This window comes from Cavia porcellus, unplaced genomic scaffold, assembly GCF_034190915.1.
Source record: "Cavia porcellus strain 051 isolate PalLab524CR breed Dunkin Hartley unplaced genomic scaffold, mCavPor4.1 scaffold_15, whole genome shotgun sequence".
NCBI lineage: Eukaryota > Metazoa > Chordata > Mammalia > Rodentia > Caviidae > Cavia > Cavia porcellus.
In genome coordinates, this window is record NW_026947498.1 from 22,522,315 (window position 1) to 22,544,132 (window position 21,818).

The 21,818-nt window shown below is 36.4% G+C and overlaps 1 long non-coding RNA gene across 3 annotated transcripts; it reads right to left on the reverse strand.

Moving 5' to 3' along the window:
• Positions 1-1,701: 1,701 nt before the first annotated feature.
• On the reverse strand, positions 1,702-18,038 carry LOC106027581 (uncharacterized). 3 transcript variants are annotated; one of them, XR_010039376.1, is made up of 4 exons: positions 17,496-18,038; positions 16,024-16,497; positions 13,252-15,193; positions 1,702-4,511 (listed from the first exon to the last, which is right to left on the reverse strand). It is a non-coding gene; the product is annotated as an uncharacterized LOC106027581 (long non-coding RNA). The 3 variants fall into 3 exon arrangements; XR_010039375.1 differs by having other exon boundaries at positions 13,252-13,374; positions 15,074-16,497; XR_010039374.1 differs by having other exon boundaries at positions 13,252-16,497.
• Positions 18,039-21,818: the final 3,780 nt, after the last annotated feature.

A 21,818-nucleotide genomic window follows, 5' to 3' on the forward strand; every position in this document is an offset into this window, starting at 1 on the left:
TATGTGTAAACTGGCCAAGGCATCATAATTTATTCTGTCTTTTGCTGGTATCTGAAATAATTATGAAAGATCAAAAAGACCAATAACTTCTAGATACTACACTCAGTCTATGAGAAATTCTTAATGAGATACCAGAAAATAGATAATTTCACATGCATATCCCCTTGAGAGAAACTTTTACTGTATGCATATGGGGACTTGAAGCCATTTGTGTTAAGATTACTCACAGTATTCCAGGGTGACTGGTTGACTCATTCTTCTGGAGCAATCCATTTTTGTCTAGATATATTATTAATATTCTCTAAATGATGCTTTATATAAATAGATACAATTTGATAGAGATTGTGCTTTTTTGTCTTGCTATTAGAATCTTGCTAACTTCAGTCAGAATACATTAGTTCTAACACTTGAGTCTTACCCAATCTGAAAATACTACTTTGTATGAGGTGTGGTTTTATGTGACTCTTCTACAGGTTAGGTAGGGCTGTGATATAATTTGACCTATGATTATTCTGTATAATTACCTATGTCAGCTGGAGACAGTATCTTTGTAATCTATCTGAAGTCTTTATTTAATGACAAGTTATTTATATAATGTTTAGCAAAATAGAACTTTAGGAAATATTCTATATTCTGCGAATTGTCCTTAGAGGACTGATTTGAAATTTTCCATCTTCTACCTCATAAGACTACAGAGAAGTCAATATTGAAAGGGCCACTGATTCTCTCAATTCTAATCCCACTACCACAAAGCTTTGACTATCTCATACTGAGAGCCATGGTTTTCCCCAAATTTCTCTAGGTTAATTTTGAATAACCAAGTGGTAATTTTACACAATTTAATGAGGAAAAATAATTGTGTTTTTTCATAACTGACTTTATGGTCCATTGGGCAAGAGTTGGAATGACTTAATCCTAAAGAACAAAATGGAATAACTAATTTGGTTCCATAGCCTGACTGAGCAGCTTCTTATGTAATTGAAATCTGCACTAAATAATCACATTATGCATTATCTATTCCTAGGAAGGATGAGGACATTGTGAACTTATGAAATTGTTTTAAATTTTGCTTAGTAAAATGAAATAACATTTCAAAACTTCAGCAACAATGCATTTGTTTAGTTTATCTAACTAATTAACCATATTATTTCAGGAAGAATTGCCTACTGACCCTCTTCTTAATAGAATTTAAACCTTCTATACAAATACAAAAGCCTCTCTAATTTACCCAATTTGTCTCTTGAATATTGTTATTAATGGATAAATTGTAGGTGTATAGCTTGATGGAATTTAATATATATACATACATTCATAAGCTTAGTTAAATTTCTAACATTTCCAGTACTTCAGTAAAGTTACTTATTTTATAATTCATTGGGTTTTTCTTTTTTTTTGGTAATTCATGAACTTCAGAAACTCATGAGCAAAACTGGGCTTTACCTAATTAAATAGTGAAATTAAATGAAATAAATAGAAATGTCACTGAAAATTTATAAGCTCCTACCAAAAAGGAAAGTTTTACAATAATGAAATATTTATCCTACATCAGAGATTATTTCTCCAACCCGAAGATCATTCCTCCATACTTTTCTCCTTCTGATTAAATGTAAACTTGGAAACAGGGTCACTTACCTCTCAATAGATCTTTCAAAACTAGTTTTACCAGAAACAAATTTGAAAAGAATGTACCATCAGTCAAAATTATTGTCATGGGAGAGTTTATTAACATTTCATTTAAATTTAAATGTAAGCTGTTTAAACCATTTAATTACTGCCTCTGCTTATGTCAAATGCATATGTTTGTAAGTGTATATGAAACATTATTGCTTAAACTATAAAAATGATTAGCATCTCCTGGCAACAAACCAAGCAGCAGACTTGCATGGTTAGTAATATCTACATATGCATTTCAAAATAAAGCAAAGCAAAACTAAACAAAGCATGATAAATTAATTGTTGCTCCTTTGTTTAGAGATGGGTAACATGTTATAACAGTATTTTTCGAGTTTCTGGCATTTTTTTCTTCCAAAGATCAATTGACAGTACTAACACATTTTAAAAAGATTTTCTAGATACAACATGAGTAATCAGAACAAATCAGTAGGTTTAAAACTGCAGGAAAAATTAAAATTATTGATGGTTTTAGTTGAATTGTTGGCATTCATTTTTTCCCTGTGTGCCCATTTTCTAGATAGAAAGATGATACTTAGCATTTTTTGAGAGATATTTTAAGTGTTTCCTTTACTGCATTTTATTATTTTACTTCCTGTAAGGAAAATTATCATTTTATTCCTCTAGAAGGCTTCTACCCATTTGCTGGCTACACCTCATATTCCTAGAGCAGTCACAGATACTCATTCAGAGAAGTACAGGTGGTTCCAGGAGAGAAACTGCTATGCCTATGGCTTGTCCTTCAAAGCAGATTCTCCATTACCACCTTCGTTATCTTCAACTTCCTTTTTGTTAAAGCTCCTGAATTGAACTAGTGTTAACTCTGAATGTTTTGAGCCACATAAATCAACTGACACACTTATAAAAGGATCACTGTTATGGCAATCATAGTAAGTATGATAGTTTTAGATTGGGTAGTTTTATGCTCTGGGATTATCTTTGATAAATAAAATGACTAATATTTGCTGAATAAATATAAGCTAGGAATTCAATGCAGATGAAAATAAGAGAGATTAACAGTATAGTAGTTTGAGTAGTACAGCCAGCATGTTAAAAGCATCTTCCTCTGAGTTCTTTTAATACCCCAGAATCAGATTCAGAGTGCTCAATAATCCAGGCACTCAGCTCCTACAGCCAGGACAGAAGAAACCCTGGCTACTGCTCCAGCTGGCAGCAGACCTTGGCATCTTCCACATATTACTGGTTTTAGGTGGAGGCAGAATGCAAGAGTCCTGAGGTTAAAAGGCTTCCACCCAGATTTCAGAAGAGGGCTTTGGAAGTCCAGGCAGTGTGCCCCTGAGAAGGCAATGTGTGTAGCTGTGAGGGTAAACCAAAGGTGCAATGGAGAACCCAGATGTTTGGAAAAGCCACAAATGTGGATCATCTAAGGAAAATTGCAAAGACTGAGCAGATCAGGCCTAAGAGAGAAGCCCTGGGAGCTACAATCACCAGAAGTGCCATAGGGGTGGGATCACAGAACCCTTTTGGAGCTTACAATTTACAACACATTACTTCAGGTGTTCCACATGGAACTGCAGAACTCAATGTCTTCCCTGCTGGACTTTGAACTTGATTAGGTTCCATTCTTTGGTATTCCTCTGTTTGTATCTTTTAGAATGGTAATATTTATTTTGTGCCATTGAATGTTGGAAGTGTTTAACTTTTCATTTGCACAGGAGCTTGTAGGTAAGTTTGCCTTATGCCTTGGAGGAGACTTGGGATTTGGACTTTTCAGCAATGCTCAGACTTCTAGGATTTTGGAAGATCTTAGAGATGGACTAAATGTCTTTTGTATAAAGGATGTGCATGAGTCCTTGGGGGGCCAGGGGAAGAGTGTTATGGTTTGTTTCTGGGTATCCTCCCACAAAGCCTCATGTGGTCACAGGGTCAGGCTTCCAGAGTGTGTGAACGATTCATGGCTCCTATGCTGTGATTATGGGCTTAAGTCTGCACACAAATGAGTGTGGCCCACATGTAAAATAAGGGTCAGAAAGAGTCTTCTCTTCACGTGTTCCTCCTCTTTTGCTCTTGTTGCTTTTGGTGTCTTCTGCAGCCATCTTTGCCCTCTGCTATGTGCCACCCTATCTTGGTTATAGACTGAAACCTCCACAAACCATGAGCTAAATAAATCTTTCCCTCCTTAATTTTAGGCATCAAGTATTTTATCTCAGCAATGAGAGAAAAGTAACCAACACAGATATTAACACCTTTGAGTGTTAGGTGCAACAGAATCATTAACTCATAGCTAATCTCACGGTAAGTTCTTTCCTTAGATATATTGTTCTCTTTACATTTAAGACCTAGACAAGCAGCAAGCAAAATGCTCTTCTTGGAATCACAGAGTTACATCGAGGGCACTCTCATTTCCAGTTAGTCAATATGTATTGAGCATTCGCAATGAGGCAAATCAAATAGTGGATTCTGCTCATAGATAGTAATGTGATTTAAACATGTCGTCCAAGAAAGAAAAGAGTCATGCAAACAGATAATTACAAAGCAATGTCATAAATGGAAGCGAAGGCCATCACATCTTTAAGGTGGCATTAACAACATGAACTGCGGCATGATGGGCAGCAAGGAAAATAGCACAGACCTTTAAAGGAAAAACAAGCAGTGGAGCAGAGCTGCTAGAGTTTCAAGTGGGAGCCAGCGGGAAATGGGAGACGAGCTGGAGAGGTACACAGGGAATTTCCGCTGCAGATGATGCAGAGCCATAGAAGAGATTTGTGGTTGGATGGCTGAGTGAGGATACTGGGAGTAGATCACATCAGAGTCAGGGAAGACACGATTTTGCAATTGTCAATCAGGGCAGAGCTGATGAAGATGTGGCTGTATCTAGACTTTTTTGAGAAAAAGATACAAAGGAAAGGAAATTTCAGACTGGTAATTTTTAGCAGCAGGACTAGATAAAATATCTACCTTTCTCTGTTTCTCCTGTCTTGGTCCCCTCTCAAATTCTCTTTTTGTCCTTACTGTTTTTTTTTTTTTTTTTTTTTATCCCTTGCCTGTCTCTTTCTTATGTTCCTCTTTCTTCTTTTCATCTTGTACAAAAATTTAATTAAAGCATTTTTTGAATAGTTAATGTATTCTTGTAGCACTGGAGTCAAAACACAAAAGGGGCACAGTGAAAATCTCTTTCCTGCAGACATGTTCTCAGCTACTCAGGGCTTCTCCCTCCGCGCAGCCAGCTGTGTTTCCCTCCAAGGTTCAGGGGTATTGTTTCAGAGATATTTCACACATTCACAGTCCTGCAGATACACTTGCAAAGACTTTTAAAAATAACTTGTGTGGAGACTTTGTGTACACATTTGACAACTTAATTAGCAGGCTAGCTGCACTAGATTAAAATCCCATTAATTAATTTGATGGGTCATTTGATTATATAGCTCTAAAAGAAAATGCAAGCCTTCTTTTGCAGACAACAGTGAGCTCACTGAGGATATTTGCATGAATAATCTTTGCAAGATGAAATGTATAAAATTAAACTATCTTAGCCTTTCCCTTTCAGGTGTATCTAAAGACTATTAATTTAATGTGCATTCAGAGCCCTGATTAATCACGAAAAACCTCAGTAAGTGCTCATTTAACCTATTAACAATTTGATTATGTAACAATATATTACTCTGCTTAAAGGCCAATATCTTAAGTAAAAAAAGGAGACTATACTAACTGTGTTTTAATATTTGAAAATTCAGAGAAAATTTTTTAACTTTTCTTCAGTAGTAGGTTGTGACTTTTCCATGTACTGGAATATCCCAGCTTCTATTTTCACCTGATGTATACTGCAGTGAAATTCTTACTGCAATAATTCCTGGAAGAGCAGAATATATGATGCTTTCATAAATAAATATTAGTGCATTAGTTTTCTTCCAGCCCGAGCCAGATATTTCTGGCTGCTTATTTCCCTAGGTGGCCAGAAAAATGGAATCCCTGATATGAAAATTTGGCTGCTTCAGATTCATATCTGATCAGAAGTAACACTTCATTTGCATAATGTTCTTGTAGTTCTGTTGGAGAAATATGTGTAGTGATGATCTAATAGACATAATAAAATAAACTTATATGTGATTAAAGCCGCTATATCTTAATTTGTGATTGTGTTTTACTTATCAGGAAGTCTTTATTAATAAACACTTCCTCAAGGACTAAATCTTAAAAACATGAAAATTTACAGGGAAAATAATCATTATGCCATGTTCAAATCCCAACATTTTCTTAATATAACTTGTAGTCCAAAATGTCTAGAAACATAATGAGAAAATTAAAGAGCATATAAATTTCTGAGAATATCAAACACAGTATTATTAAATTATACTTTTTACCAATAGGATGCTAGATAGCATTCGAAAGAATTTTGTAACTATTGTATTTTAAGCACAGCACTCCAGTTCACTGAGTACCAATGTAATTTAATATTATTTTATAAAATCAGTTTGTTTTTAACATGTCGGATCTGAAATTATATTATTGAACAATGTATACTGTGCTGAATTATTTAATAATACTCTCCAGACTAATCTTTTAGAGTATTAGTTTATCCGCTTAGTTTACTGCTGTTTCCCCAGGGGTACGAGCACACTCAGTGTTTAGTAATTCATAAATGAATAAATACAACATTAACTATAGCTCATTTTTGTAGTATTTCTTGATCATGCATTGTACTTTTAGCTAGTTTTTTTCTAATGTGTCTTAAAACTATCTAACGTAAGATAAAGAAAGATTTAAAATTTTTAGTTACTTAATTCAATATATTCCAGTTTCATAAAGCTTAGTGTTAAAAATATTAACAGTTTAATGACTTCACTATCTTTCATACCTTATTTCCCTACAGCAAGGTGGCTATAAATAAGGAAAAACTGTGGATTCTGAAACAATTCCTTTTATTTAGATGGGAAAAGGAGACTAGAGAGCTAGATTGTGAGAGACAGACAGAGGGAGATACATGCGCACTGGCCCAGAGAGTCTTGCTCATATGCTAATGAGCTTGCCATTAATGGATCTTTTAATACAAAGTGCCCCACAGTACTCTACACAGTTCATCATAAGCTAATGAAAAAAGGTGCTTTAATTAGGAAGATAACAAGTGATTCAGAAGGTGAGGGAAAGGGAAGGATTCCAAGCCATCACAGCTCTACACACAGAGGGACTGCTGCCAAGTGAGAAAAGCCTTGCAGGATACGACCGAGAAGTTAAGTTGATGACATTGCGATATAAGATATTTAGAAATAAAGGAAGTACTGCCCCTCAGTGACAAGGTACCCCCTGAAGTGTTAGAATATTACAGGCTCTTCTGAGCTTTCACCACAAGATGTACTATAAAACCAACTTGGCCTCTTCTTTTTGTGAGAAGGCAATCAGATTATCTCAAAACTTGGAATAAATCACTAGAATAATCTTATATGTATTAGTTTAATTTTAAAATTTGTAGTAGTTTCTTGACATTCCTTAGAGGATCTGTGAAATAGGAGGGGGGAAAACACCCTAGCCTTCCGTAGAAATCTCGCCAACCATTTGGTTATCAGGATGCTGATTACAAGCAGAATTGTGCTTGCTTAGAATGAATAGATAGAAAATGGGATATAAATATCACTTCTGACTAAAAATCAATGATACAGCATATCTCCCAGGACTCCTTTCTTTTTCATTATGTCATTACTCATGCATTCTCCTGGAGACCTACAGACACGATTTGGAATGATAATGCAATTCAAAGAAAATGCGTCTAAAAGTTTTTTAAAGGAGAAAGGCATTGATTTTCATTTGCGTTTTAGTTTAATGCTCTTTCTAAAAAACAAAGTCTCTACAGAAATTAATAGTGAACTTGTAAAGATAACTTGGATGAAGACCACTAATCTTGGATGAAGTGCTAATGCGAATGCTTTTTTTGACCTGGTCCCTCACCCTAGGTTATAATAAGATAAATACAGACATAAAAGAGTAAACGTGTAGAAATTTTTTGCAACAGTTTGATAGAGTAAACATTTTTTGGGCTATCAAATTCAATAGTTAAGAGTTGAGCATTGTTTCATGAATTTTCTTCACTTTTTTAAAAGTAATATTTTGCACATTAAGTAGATTAATATTTAAATTATATTCTTAAAAGAAATTAAAAAATGTTTTGCTATGGGTAGTTTGACAGCTATTTCTCTATATCACTACTATCATTTGGACATGCACACCCAAAGTCCATGTATTCATCATAAGCTTAATTTCCAAGGCATTGTCTTATGGGAGGTAGTGGGGCAGAGAGAGAGAAAATCGGGTACTAGAGACGTATCTGTGAAGGGGGCACTGGGACCCTGACCCCTTCTTGCCTCCCTTTGCTTACTAGTGACCGTGAGTAGCTTCTCCTGCCATATTCCCACCACGATGTACTGTATCACTACAGGGCCAAAATGATAGCCTTAGTAGATCATGAATGGAGATATCTGAAGTTCCGAGTCAAAATAAGTCTTTTGTAATTTACAGTTGATTTAGGGTTCTTAGATATTTTGTCACAATACCAATTAGCTGACTAACATAATTACTTTGAAGCTAATGGTGTAGATGTCATACTTTCAGACCATCTTTTGAAAACTACTAGATATTCAGATCTTTAAATATTATAAATGTATTCCTTTATGTTTTCTTTGTTGTATTCGTTAGGTTTCCATCACTGTAACACAAAACCTCGGAAACTGAGAGGAGGAGATAAAAGGTTTACTTTGGCTCATACTTTCAGAAGTTTTAGTCCAAGTTTCCTTGGGTTGTTTCTGGGCCAGGGGTGCAACAGAGCATCATGGTGAGGAGCACATGGTAGGGTAATATTTTTGTGTCATGCTGGGCAAGAAGCAAGGAGAGAAGCAGGGATAGGAATAGATTTGGGACAAAATAGAGCCTTCTGGAGCACACGGCCAATGTGTTACTTCCTCCAGCTGGCGCCTGCCCCCTAAGTTTATACCATTTCTTACCAGCCCATTCAATTACCAATTCATCAATGTATTGATCTACTGATGAGTTGAGAGGTTTCATGATTCAATCACCTTCTAAAGACCTCACCTCTTGACATGCTACCTTGGGGAACCACACCTTCAACAAATACAATTTGGGGGGACATTTCAGATCCAAAATATAGCATCTGCTGTTTTAAAAAGCAAATATATCTTAAATTCCATATCAAGGTGCTGCCATCTGATGAAAATCTTCTCACTGTGTGATACATAGCTGAGTACAACACATGGTAACAGAACACTGGAGACAGCTGATTGGTAAACTCTGCAAGCAAAATCCAGAGAAACCAGACTCACTTTTATAATAAATCCAGGCTCCTATCAATGAACAGCTCCCGTGATAATGACCTAAATCCAGCAGTAATGCTGATGTCTTCATGACCTTGGCATTTCTTAAAGGCCTCCCTTTCCAATCTCATCACAGAGCAATTACATTTCAGTGTGGATTTTGCAGTGGACATTCAACCCATAGCAATGAGTGAACTTTCCCCACTCTTTCCTCAAATCTTTCATTCAGTTGTTCTAACTACTCGCCTATACTTGCCTGTTTGTTCAGAGTGTAAATAGAACTCCAACTTCCTGTCACCAAATCTATACACAGAAATCCCAAGAAAGAAGTTACTTTCCTGTCTGAAAGTCAGCCTCATGTTTTTGTTCAGATCCTGTCTCCTGCCTCCTCAGGATGCTTTTCCTTTGTCTCTAAGTTTTATTTTCCTTTGTCCTCATCAGGCCATAAACATACCCCATGTTCTCATATTCTAAAATTTGTCCCTCAGTCTAATAACTTTTACTGCTTTCTGAGCATTCTTCCACAAGGAAGACTTTGCAAGAGTTGTCTATGTTGGGGCTGGAGATTTAGCTCAAAGGCATAAGCGCCTGCCTCAGTCATGAGTTCGATCCCCGGTACCGATAAGAAGGCAAAAGACCAAAAAAACCAACCAAACAAACAATAAAAGAGTTGTCTATGTTCACTGGCCATAGTGCTCAGATCTACTCGCCCTTCCACTTGCTTTAACACAGCTTTCTTCTGCTTTTAGCGCTTGCCAAAGCCAGGTATAACTTCTTTGCTGCTAAGTGAATGAAATCTCTCTTTGGTTTGATCTCTCTGTCCTTCCACTATTGACTATATATTTTTGTTCTTTAACCTCACAATTTGTTTATCCCATATTACTGACAGAATCTGATTTCTTTGTAGGAATCCTGGAATTCTGGTATTTCTTAGGGTTCAATATTAAATTATCTTAGTTCAATTTACATACCTTCTAGGAGATATTTCCCTGTTTCCTCTAGCAGTGTCAGTAACCCTGTTTATATGCTGAAAATACTTGAACTCATTTTTCTAGGAGCAACCACTCTACTAAATTTTACAACTCAAAATTTATTCTGTTACAAATATCTCTTGAATGTTCAGTGGGTCTATTAAAATGTACAGCTGCAGAACTAAGATTTGCTTTTCTCTGACTTTTTGCTTATTGCTCACTGGTCACCAACAGAATCCTGAACATTCCCTTGACTACTTTCTTTTACTTTCAGGTCCCTAGATATGGGCCAACAACCCATCATTTTTTTTTTCTTCATGTACTCTGTTATTCACACAATTCAGTTCATCATTTTTAAGAGCAAAGGGTCTCTTTTTCTGTAGCAAGGTCTCCCTTCAGTGTATCTTCCACACTGCAAACAGTGATTTTTCTAAAACATAACTCTAATGTATACATTGCTATTATGCTTAGTAGTATTCAGTGACTCTTCATTACAGCCAGGACAAAGTACAAATTGTTTAGCGAGCCTCGCACAGTTCTTTATCTTCTGGGCAGGCACTCCTTGTCATACTTCTTTTTGCCTTTTAGTATTCCAAGTACCCTGTACTTTATATTTTCAGATATCTCAGTTCATCTCAATTTCTACCCCCACCCTTCAGGTCTGTGCATAGCTTTTTTTCTATCTTGAATTTTCCCAACACATCACTATACAGTTTCCCTAGATAAATTATCCGTACCATCTACATCTCAGATAAACTTGCTCTCGGAAGCCTTCCTTCACATTGTAGAATTGGTTTCCAGAGTCTTTTTTACGCCTCTACAGCAATTACTATTTCATTTACATAATACTTGTCACATTCTATTACATTTTTCTATATTTGCCTTTTTATCCCCTATTAGCCTGTCAGCTCCACTGGGGCAAGAATAGTTTGTTTGTTTTGACTATAATGTTCTTGGTACATAGTAAATTCTAATAATTATTCAACTCCTGAATTTAAGAAAAAACGAGAATAGGATTATACAAGTGAATAAAGCTAATAGAAGCAAGACACAAAGCAGATTAAAACCAGATAGATAAGGCTCAGTCAGGAACTTAGAATATTAGTGAGAAAAGTTAGGATCTGTATTGCCCTAGGGTCTGAGGCAGAAATAGGATAAAAAAGGTACAATCTCTGGCAGCAAAGATCTGTATGCACATAACCATATCTTTCCAATTTGGTTTGGCCTAAGTTCTGTCACAGAAATATGTGTTCAGTAGGTGTAGAGTTTTATGTTTTATTTTGCAAGATAGGACTAGTTCTGGAGATTGGCTACACAGTAATGTGATTGTAAATATAACTACTGAACTACACCTTGACAAATAAGATGGTTAAGGTGGTAAATTTTATGTTAGATATGTTTTACTATGTACTAAAAGTTTTTTAAATCACAAAAATCTTTCAAGAAGGGTTATATGTTATCTTACTATAGAACATTTCATGTAGATATCATTGAAGTACATAGACACATCACAGAATTGCATGTACACAGCAAGTGGTGGGTTAAAAATCTCCTCATCTCCACTCCAACATGAAAAATATCAATCTTAAGAGAAATATTTTTCTTCTGAATTTTCCCTTAAGTTTTAATTGCTTTATCATTCTCTATAAAAATTAAGAGTACATCAGTGTACCTATTATTTGTTTTGTTTTGTTCTTGTCATTTTAAGACAGGACTTCACTGTGAAGTTCAGGCTGGCCTTGAACTCAATTTTCAGCCCAAGTTGTCCTCAAATTTACAGCAATCCTTCTGCCTCAGCCTCCCTAGTACTGGGATTGCAGGTATGAACCATCATAACTGGCAGTATACTTAAATGATTTGAAAATAACATAGTATTTCATTAAGTTATTCAGAAATTGAAGATAAAATACCATTTGGATGCATCATGTAAAATACTTTTTTAGTGTAGCCTTTGTTGGTGTAATCTTTTGTTTTTAAAGAAAATAATGAAACTTTTAAAATTCAATATTTTTGTAGTTAACCTTATTCATAATGTAATGAGTGTACTCAGAATAATGACTGCATATTGGCTATTCAACATGACAGATAGAATAGAATTTTGATTTTACTTAGTTGTGAAAAATTACTGGTATTTGAAGACTTTAGACAAGTCTAATGTACTTTTTGGGGTCAATGATGTTAATTCTTGTGCTACAGAAAATCCTGTGATAGGCTGTCTCCAAGATGCCCTCAATGATCATCCGGTGGAATAACCTGCTTCCTTAGAGTGTGGGCTTCTGACAAACAGAATGTAGAGGTGCTGTGACGTCACTTCCTTGAAAACGTGATGAGAAGATTCTTTCATCAAGAAAGCCTTCCTCTGCTATTTTTCTCTGTCTCTGTATCTCTGTCTCTGTCTCTTTCCCTCACCCTCTACCCCTTTCCCTCTCTTTCTCCTTCTCCCTCTTCCACTCTTTCTTTCATTTTTCCTGTCTTAGAAGAATCCCATCACTCTATTTTGAGTAGTTATATGAGTAAACATACACAATAAGCACTAATATCCATGAGGATCTGCGGCAGCCAGTGTCCTCAGGAGTGAGCTTGAAAGTAGATTGTCCTTCAGTTGAGAAGACCGTAGCCCAGTGGGCACACTGATTGAAGCTTTATGAGATATCCTGATCTAGAAACATCCAGTTAAGATGTATCTGGGCTTTGGATTCACAGAAGGTATGAGGTTATAACTCTCTGGTTTAAAGCTAGTGAGATTTGGAGCTAATTTGCTACATGTTGATAGGTAACAAACATATACTCAAATGTACCAAGTACATTATGCTTTTTAAAGTAATATTTTGTGTGTCAGGTAGGTGTGTGTGTGTGTGTGTGTGTGTGTGTGTGTGTGTGTGTATGTGTGCGCGCACTCATGACTAAATACTTGAGAAAATCAAATGAGGAAAGGTTTATTTTGGTTCGTGGTTTCCAAGGTGTCAGTGCATAGTTGACTGGTTTCACTGAGAATGAGCCAGAGATAAGGGAGGCAAAATGAAGTCTGTAGGGTTATATCCCCTGCTCCTAGGCTTACCTTCTAAATTTCCATTATCTCCAGACAATGCCAGCACATCCTGATCTTGTCAATGGATTAATCTACTTTATGAAGTTAAAGCCTCCTGATCCAAACACCTTCTAAAAGCCCCTACCTATGAATACTTGAGACTCTTGCAGGATGTTTTAGATCTATGCAGAACAGTTTACATGTAATTTCTGTCCATGTTTTAGGTAAAGTACACAGAAGAATTACTTTTGCTATAGTTTCTGTCATTATCCTTTATCCAAAATCTTGATCTTGGAATTCTTACCTCTAGAACTAGAAGAAATAAATTGATGTCCTTTATGGATTACTCAGTCTCAGATACTTTGTTGTACCAGTATCTGACACCAAGTTCCTTCAGTCAATGCACAACATAGAAGCCAAAATGATCCTGTTAAAACATAGGTCAGATTTTATCTTACGTTTGTTTAAAATTGCACTGGATGTTCAATGTACTCACAACGGGACATTAGAATTGCCCAAAGTATATCCTACCTGCAACTTAAAATTTTATAACCCCTGAACTCCTTCCCTACAAGGTAACACCCTGTCTTATCCCAGTTGCAAGCTTATAACCAAGTTTCCATTTTCCAGAAATACTTTTATTTTCAGACTTTAACTCCAGTTGTATACACTCTCTGATATGTTGTTCTTCACCCAAGTATGTTCTTGGCTAACTTATACATTTTATTTTAAGTCTGTGTTCACAATTTCATCTCCTCAGGACCCTTATGTTGACCTTAGTCAAGTATTTTAACTTTTTGTTCCCTGTCCTCACCTTCAGAATTCATCATTTACCATCCTCAAGTATAGAAATGAATGTATTACTTATTACACTACTAGTTTATTTTCTGCCTCTGTCCAATGAATAATGAGCTCCATGACAAGAGATATTTTTGTTACTTTTCCTATATCTATCATCTTGATGTTTGCTAGGTGCGTAATAGTTACTCAATAATACTAATTGAATGAACTTAAAGATGACTGTAATTGATCCCTTTTTAGCTCTCAATATGTGAAAAGTGGTTACAAAATATTGTTAATAATTAAATGAAAATATTGAAAAAGTTACAGCTACCAAATAAAGGAAAACATTTTGGCATCAGAGTCCTTGTTTTCCCTCAAAATAGTAACCTGACAGAGCATATTATCAAATAGGAACATGATTTATTCATTATCTTTTGCTACATCTGGACTGAGAAAATTAAACTGTTTTGTAAGATGCTTGATAACACTCTAAGACCTTTTCAGTTTTTTCTCTGTTCTTCCCCTGCTAATTTTTCTTGTTTCTTTTCAAGGTCTGTAGGCAAGTAAGCAATATTCTGCTTCTTTGGCAAATAATTGATCACTTGGCTTCTTGAACTTCTCCACAGATAATATGTCTCTACAGGTTCACTTAGCATCCTGAGCAGGGGATAGAATTGGAGAATGATTTCTTACTGGAAACTATACACAAAAGAGAGTAAATGCTTCTTATTTTTGCCATAGTACAAAATGAAACAGGCACCCAGGAAAAAAAAACACTTCCCAACATCACCTTTTAAAAAATGTATTTCACTGATCTTTGTCTCTTGGAAATGCTTTTCTAATCACTGGTCTTATTGCTTTTCATATCATTATGATTTGAAATAGAAAAAGGCAAATTAGGACCTAACTTTAGATGAAAAAATAGATGAAATTAAAATCAAATTCATTTGCACTTAATATTAGGTGAAACATTACTGACAAATTGAAATGTATTTTCTATAAGAACTTTATATTAAAATTTATATGCATATAAAATATTTTAGAATCTAGATATGGATTTAATACTTGCAAGGAACAATGTCTAATACAACTGAATTCTAGAGCAGGTTTTAGCAAACTCATTGCCTCTTTTTATAAGAGTTTTATTGAAACACAGATATGCCTATTGTATTTCATGTTGTCTAAGGCTACATTCATACCAAAACAGCAGAACTGAACACCTGTATCATAGACTGGGGTAGCCCGCAAACATATATAGTCCCTGACCCTTTATTCTTTATTTATTTTATATTTTATATTTTTATTTTTTTGAGACAGGGTTTCACTATGCAGTAAGGACTGACCTTGAACTTGTTTATGTAGTCCAGCTGGCCTCAAACGTACAGTGATCCTCCTGCCTCATTCTGGCAAGTGCTGAGATTACAGGCATGCACTACTGCACCCAGCCAAATTTGTCTCTGATCCTTTATAAAAAGAGTTTGTGAGTTCTTGTTCCAAAACATTGAAAAGTTCTTTATATTTAATTAAATATAATGCTGATGTTAATCTCCATTTTTATTTCCATAATGTAAGAGGAAAAGGAAAATTAAGAGGAGTTTCAGTTTCAGTGTCCAGGTAGTTGATAAGAATTATCTAAACAAAGACAGAACTACTCATGTTCCTCGACTTCCAATAAATCCATTGTAAATGGAAAATGTAGTTAGTTGGAAACACCTTGCTATTGAACATCCTAGCTGAGCAATACAGTACGCTAGAGTGTCAGTTCCACTGTCCACCATTACAGTTTAATATCATATATAATATTGTGTACTGCTGGCCCAGGAAAAATCAAAATAAAAAAATTCCAGGTACATTTTATATTGCATGCACATGCCTTTTATACTATTGCAAGGACAAAAAGTAGGTCAGGGAGCATTTATATTGGCTCACATTAGCCTTATGGGCTGGCTACTCTCCTATCCCTCTATGATCCTTTAATTCTTTTTTAAGTCTTTCAAATATCTAAAGCACAAGAGTCTTCTTGAGACACTTATATTTAACAGTTTTACTTTCCTACTTTGTTTCTATGCTTTTTTCTTTTCTTTTTTTGTATTGGAGATTGAACCCAAGGGTGCTTTACCACTGAGATATATCTTTTTTTATTCTTTTATTTTGAGACAAGTTCTCACTAAGATTTCCAGGCTGGCTTTGAATTTGAGATCAACCCTTCTGCCTCAGCTTGCCAAGTACTCAGGACTACAGGTGTGTCACACCATACCTGGTGTGTTCCCTTTTCTAATTGACCCAACTTTACCTTTCTTAATTGAGCTGCTCTCCAGTTTGTGGTTGGATGCACTGTACACTGATTTGGTCTCCCTGCATCTGAGAACTGTTAACAGCTTTGTTAGTGCCACCCAGATTCGGTTTCTTGGTCTTGATTTTTGAAATCTGAACAACAGCAATCGTTTCCAATTTCTGATTCTGTAATATTCAGGCTGCCTTTCTCGAAGAAGAAGAAGAAGAAGACGAAGAAGAAGACGAAGAGAAGAAGAAGAAGAAGAAGAAGAAGAAGAAGAAGAAGAAGAAGAAGAAGAAGAAGAAGAAGAAGAAAAGAAGAAGAAGAAAAAGAAAAAGAAGAAGAAGAAGAAGAAAAAGAAGAAGAAGAAGAGGGGAGGGGGAGGGGCAGCAGAGGGGGAGGGGGAGGAGGAGGAGGAGGAGAAGAAGAAGACCACGACGATGACGACGACTTGGGATGTAGCTCAGTGTGGTTCAGTTCCCAATACCATTACTACAAAGAAAAAAAAAGAAGGAAATAAAGAAAAGAAAAAAAGACATTTTTAAAAAAAATAAAATAGGCTCAAAAAATGTCTGTTGCTTTTTGCTCCACTAACAACCATCTGAAAAGAGATGGAAACAGGTGGCTGATGGAAAGTAAGGCTGAGTACCCATGTAATAATCTGCTTTAAAAATTTTAATTTTTACTGAATGTGTTTGCAATACATAATTGTATGTTTCTTGTGGAAATCTGATACACATACCTAAAACATCTAAATTTTCTTTTCTTTTTCTTTAATTCACTTCCCCTTCTCATCTGCCTCCATCTCTTAGTCCTCTTCTCTTTTACAACTAGCTCTTGATTCCTATTGTTGTGCTTTTTAATTTACTTATATTTTGGGTTCCTCATATAAGAGAAATTGTGCCTGTTTTAACTTATGTGTCAAATTTATTTTGCTTAACATTATGGTCACAAGGCACATCTATTTTCCTACAAATGCCTTGAGTTTGTGTTTCTCTGTGACAGAATAGTACTTCATGATATATATACATATACATCACATTTTCTTCATATAGACCACTTCCAAGACTTACCTATCGTAACTTATGCAATAATCTTGTCTGTGAACAAAAGCAATTGACTCAAAATTGGACTCTAGAAATAGACTGATTTTAGGTTCCAGCTAAAGGCAGCCATGAAAACCAGCAGCCTTCGTTCAAGAGGACATAAATGAGCTTTCATTTTTGGAGAGAATCAGATTTAAGATGTAATACAAATTGGGTTTAAGATGAATGCAGAGCTGTGTGAAGAATCTGAGTGAATAGGGAGGTTATTTATAGCGGAGTAATGGGATGAGGAAGAGGAAGACACTGCTCCTGCCGCAGAGGAGATCAGTGCAGATACTCATTTAGCTAAGAGTCCACTATGTGTCAGAAGAAAGCAACCCAAGTCCAGGTCCTCAGAGAAATGGCATTGCAGCGGGCAGATGTGCAAACAAGGAGATGACTTACCCATTTGAAGAACTGTGATAGGTCCCCCACCCATGAACTGATGATTTACACCACTTTTAATTCCTATAAAGCTACAAAGGAATAAAAGTGGGGAGACTGTCCATTCGGTGGTGTGGTAAGCAGGCCTGGGCAGAGGAGGGCAGTAGTTCTCCTGGTTTCCTCCGTGTGGGGCACGTGGTCAGGGACAGTCCAGGCAGGGCAGCCAGTGAGCAGCGTCTGGGAACTAGCAGGAAAACGTTGGGATGGGCTGGATGAGTCATGGGAGGGGAAAGGGCAGTGCCAGGGTGAGGACGTGTGGGCTGGGCGTAGGCGATGAGAGGCGTGCGCATTGTGGGTGGGAGCCAAGGATGTCAGGCATGAAAAGCCCTGTGGGATTAAGTGACCCCTAAATTCTGCAAACGGCTGGCCTGGAGTTTTGTGCATCCTGGCACGGGAGAGGCATTGGCGGTGCTTCAGCCTGCGACTGAGCCTCGTCAGCAGGCTTGGTCGGACTTCAGAGTGGATGCCTGGTGAGAGTGCGCTGCGCCTGTTGAACTCGGTCCAGCTTGGCTGGAAGGACCATGGTGAAGTGAGACTCAGCATGATGGAAGCACATGGGAAGCGAAAGACTCCTCTGGGTCTTCCGGGTGCACAGTTACGGGGAGCCTCTGGGCAGACACTGCTCAGGGCCTCAGGCCGGGCACCACCAGCAAGGCAGGGGGTCCTCACTCCTGTCCACAATGAAGAGGTCAAAATCAGTGATGCCTTAGGTCCTTTTTAAACTCCAAGAATTCTTGAGCTCAAGAAAAATACTTTTCATATAACTTTTTGAGTAATACTTGGAACAATTCCTTTCGTGCAACAAAACATTTAATGGGCTGCTCAGCACATAATAGACGTGTAATCTACATCTAATTAACTGATTTTCATCATGACAGGATTTTTAATTTTTCATATTAGAAAAGTACCTTGCTAGGTTCTATGTGCAGATAATACAGTGTTTGTATCATCATTTATTCCTTCTTTTGTTTTTCTTGGGTTTTCTGACTACAAATACTTCCAAGTCTTACTCTTTATGGTTTTCAGCTGGAAACCTACAACCGAATTAGCTCACATCAACAGCCTTAAAAGCAGCAAGGTTGAGAGTAAATAGCATTTTTATAATGCTTTTCAAATGTAAGAATTTTCCCTGAATTATGTCATTATTTTGTACAGATAAATATTAGCACACCAGCATAAAACTAAGAAGCTGATAAAATGTCGATTAAATCACATTTTATAATTATCTGCGTAGGTACTTTACACATCTGAGTTTGGGAAGATTGTCTCTTAATTTTCTCAGATCAGTAAATTTTAGTCGATTTCTTCCTTCTTTATAACACTCTCTCCTCACGTTTGGGAGTGTCCCAGTGGATACTTGAAATAAGGATAGAGCTAAACACACACACACACACACACACACACTCAAATACCTATGATAAAATTTAGTTTCTAAAATGGCTCTAACAAAAATTAGCAACAACTAAAAATATAATAATACAAATTTTAAAATATAGTATAAAAATTTGCCTGCATCTAATCTTGTACATTATCAAGTAAAAGAAGCATATCTGAATACAAGGGCTGTCAATCTGATAGCTGAATGGCTACTAAATAATGGGTGGGTAAAAAATGAATGAATACACTGGAGAAAGGAATAGTCCTCATCTGAAGCAGGCTGGAGGAGGACTGTGCAGGATTTAATCACACTAGTCAGAAAGACACACAATTTAATGCACGTGAGTTCTTTAAAATTTCCATGAATATATTTGGCTACAGTTAATCACAGTAACAAACTATATACAATTATGGGTAACTAAAGTTAGCAAATCTATAGGTAAAGAGGAACTCTACTTTCTCTAGCATCCTTTTAACCTGCTGTGATTTTGCCTTTATTACACTTTCATCTTTCATGTCAAGAGTGTGTTGTGATCTCTGTCGTATGCTCTTCATTCTTTTGTAGGTAATAAGTGAATTGACCAGAGATGAACCGAAAGCTTGATTCATGGAGGCCCTTTGGATACTGTTGTTACACAGAAAACTTGAGTACTAGTTTTTGATTGCATTGCTATTTGAGATTACCTTTTGTTTACAATCTTTGAGCCAGTTTTAAATCCATGCAATGGCTCTTCTGTCCAAATCAATTTATATTAATTTTTCAAGTGAGATTTGGCAAGGGCCAAATGTATTCAGAGCTCACCTTGTACTCTTCATCCAGTGATTTTTATAATTAGATTTTTTTAAAAAGTAGGGCTAAGATGGGTCAGCAGACATCAGATTTCACTAGTGTGGTGTGCCTGTGCCGTCTCACCATCTACTGAAATCCCATGTTTGGACGTGCTGATGCAGCCTCAAGTTTAACCCTGGAAACTGAAGATTTTTTCATGGCACTCAAATGCCAGCTGTTCCTCACATCCCTCACATCGTATTGCCTAATGAAGTGAACCTGTTTTTAGCGGCTCTAGCCAGGAATCTGAGTCATTTTGATTCTCCTTTATCCTTTTATCAACATACAATCAATGAGATGAAGTCAAATCCCGAGAGTCTCTCAGATTCTCTCTCTTGCACCATGCTTGCCTCTCTCTCTCTCCCACACGTTGCGCAGTTGTTAACACTCTCTCAGTCCTGAACTCATTTCAAGCCAGCTGGACCTCAGCGACTGTGCATTCTTTGGTACAGAGGTGGTCACTTGGCTGCTTTGGATTTTGAAAGTCAGCTGGTCAAGCTGACCCTGGTCGCAGAGCATAGGCCTCATCACTCAGGGACTTTGTGTTCTTAAATGAAGTTGCTCTGGAATGTTGGCTCACGTTGTCTCTCATCTTCCGTGGGCTGAGAGTGAACAGCTATCTGGAATTCATGGCCTTTTTTTCATTTTTTAAGTCTGAAGTAATTTCATTATAATAAAAACCGAGCAGATTTTGTAGTGGTGGAAAGCGGAACTAGTAAACAGGGGGAGAACCTATGAAGCTCTTGCCTGTGTGATCTGGGAGTCCTTTTAATACTTCTACACAATCTGTGGCATTTTTAAAAGACAGTCTTGTTCCATATATTTTGTCTTTTTTGTTGCTGTTTTACAAATCACACCATGCAAAACTCTCAAAAATCAGTGTTGATATTGATTATAAGTTATATGTTCAATTCCTTATATATATTTGGATGTGTCTCTTCTTCAATGGGACTAGTCCCTGGTGTTTCATTTTGCCTTGTTTCTGAAGTAGCCTAGTCTCTCTTGACTGTATGAACTTTGCACTGTATAACCTTCTCAAATCTCTGCACCAAAATGAATTTTATAATTCTTGACCTTTTAATCTAGCAAATCAGACCATCTGTAATTAAATTAAACATTTCATGGGATGAACCCAACTATCAAATGTCATCTTTTCTTTAGCAGCAGAAGCTAAAGCAGAAACATCAGAAACTGTAGACAAGAAAAAGTCAAAACAGATCATTAACACCAGACTAAATGCCTTCAGACAGTTTTACAATATCTTCATGTTTAGCTGTTGAAAATAAGCTGTCAAAACTATGCTGCTGTCTGTTCAAAGAATGCAAAGTAATACACTAAACACTTTTGCTTTGGAGAATGTCTTGAGCAGCTTTAATAAAGATGAACAATTTTAACATGGGTATATGAATGCTGCAGTGAGTGGAATTGCTATTTCTGAGAAGGGAACTGCGGGTAGACATGCTGTATTACACGTACAAGGCTGTCCTTTGCTAATAAAAGCTAATGGAGAACTAGGAAGAGCCAATTAGAATACAGAAATGAAAATGAGCATTAGAAGATATTATTAAAAGTACAGTAAAATATATCTTAAGTCCTTTTTAACTTTTTAAAAATTTTTGTACCAGGAATCAAACTTATGGCCTCACATTTGCCAGGCACTTTTTTGACATTTGTAAATGCACGTAAACTTGTAATGAAAATTCTTTCAAAACTTGTTAATGAGTCAGTGACTCATAGTCCAATTTTCAAACTCCGAAAGTAACTGCTGCTGTCCTGTTATGGACATCAAAAGTAATTTAAATTGATCCAGTAAAGCCAGCAAGAAAACAGAAAGAAAGTTGCTACAGTTTTATCACCTGTTTGTTCTGTTTTCTGCATAATTAATTTGCAGAAGCTCTTATAGGAAGTAACAAATGTTCTGTGAGATCAGGCAGGAGCTGTTGGTGCCCTGTTCCAGTGAGCTGTAGAAGAAAGAGCATATATAAAGCATGTAATACTGTGACTGCTTCACCCTGGATGCTTAATAAATTTTCTTTCCTATTCATAAAGTGATCAGGTGCTGATTTTCACATATAGTG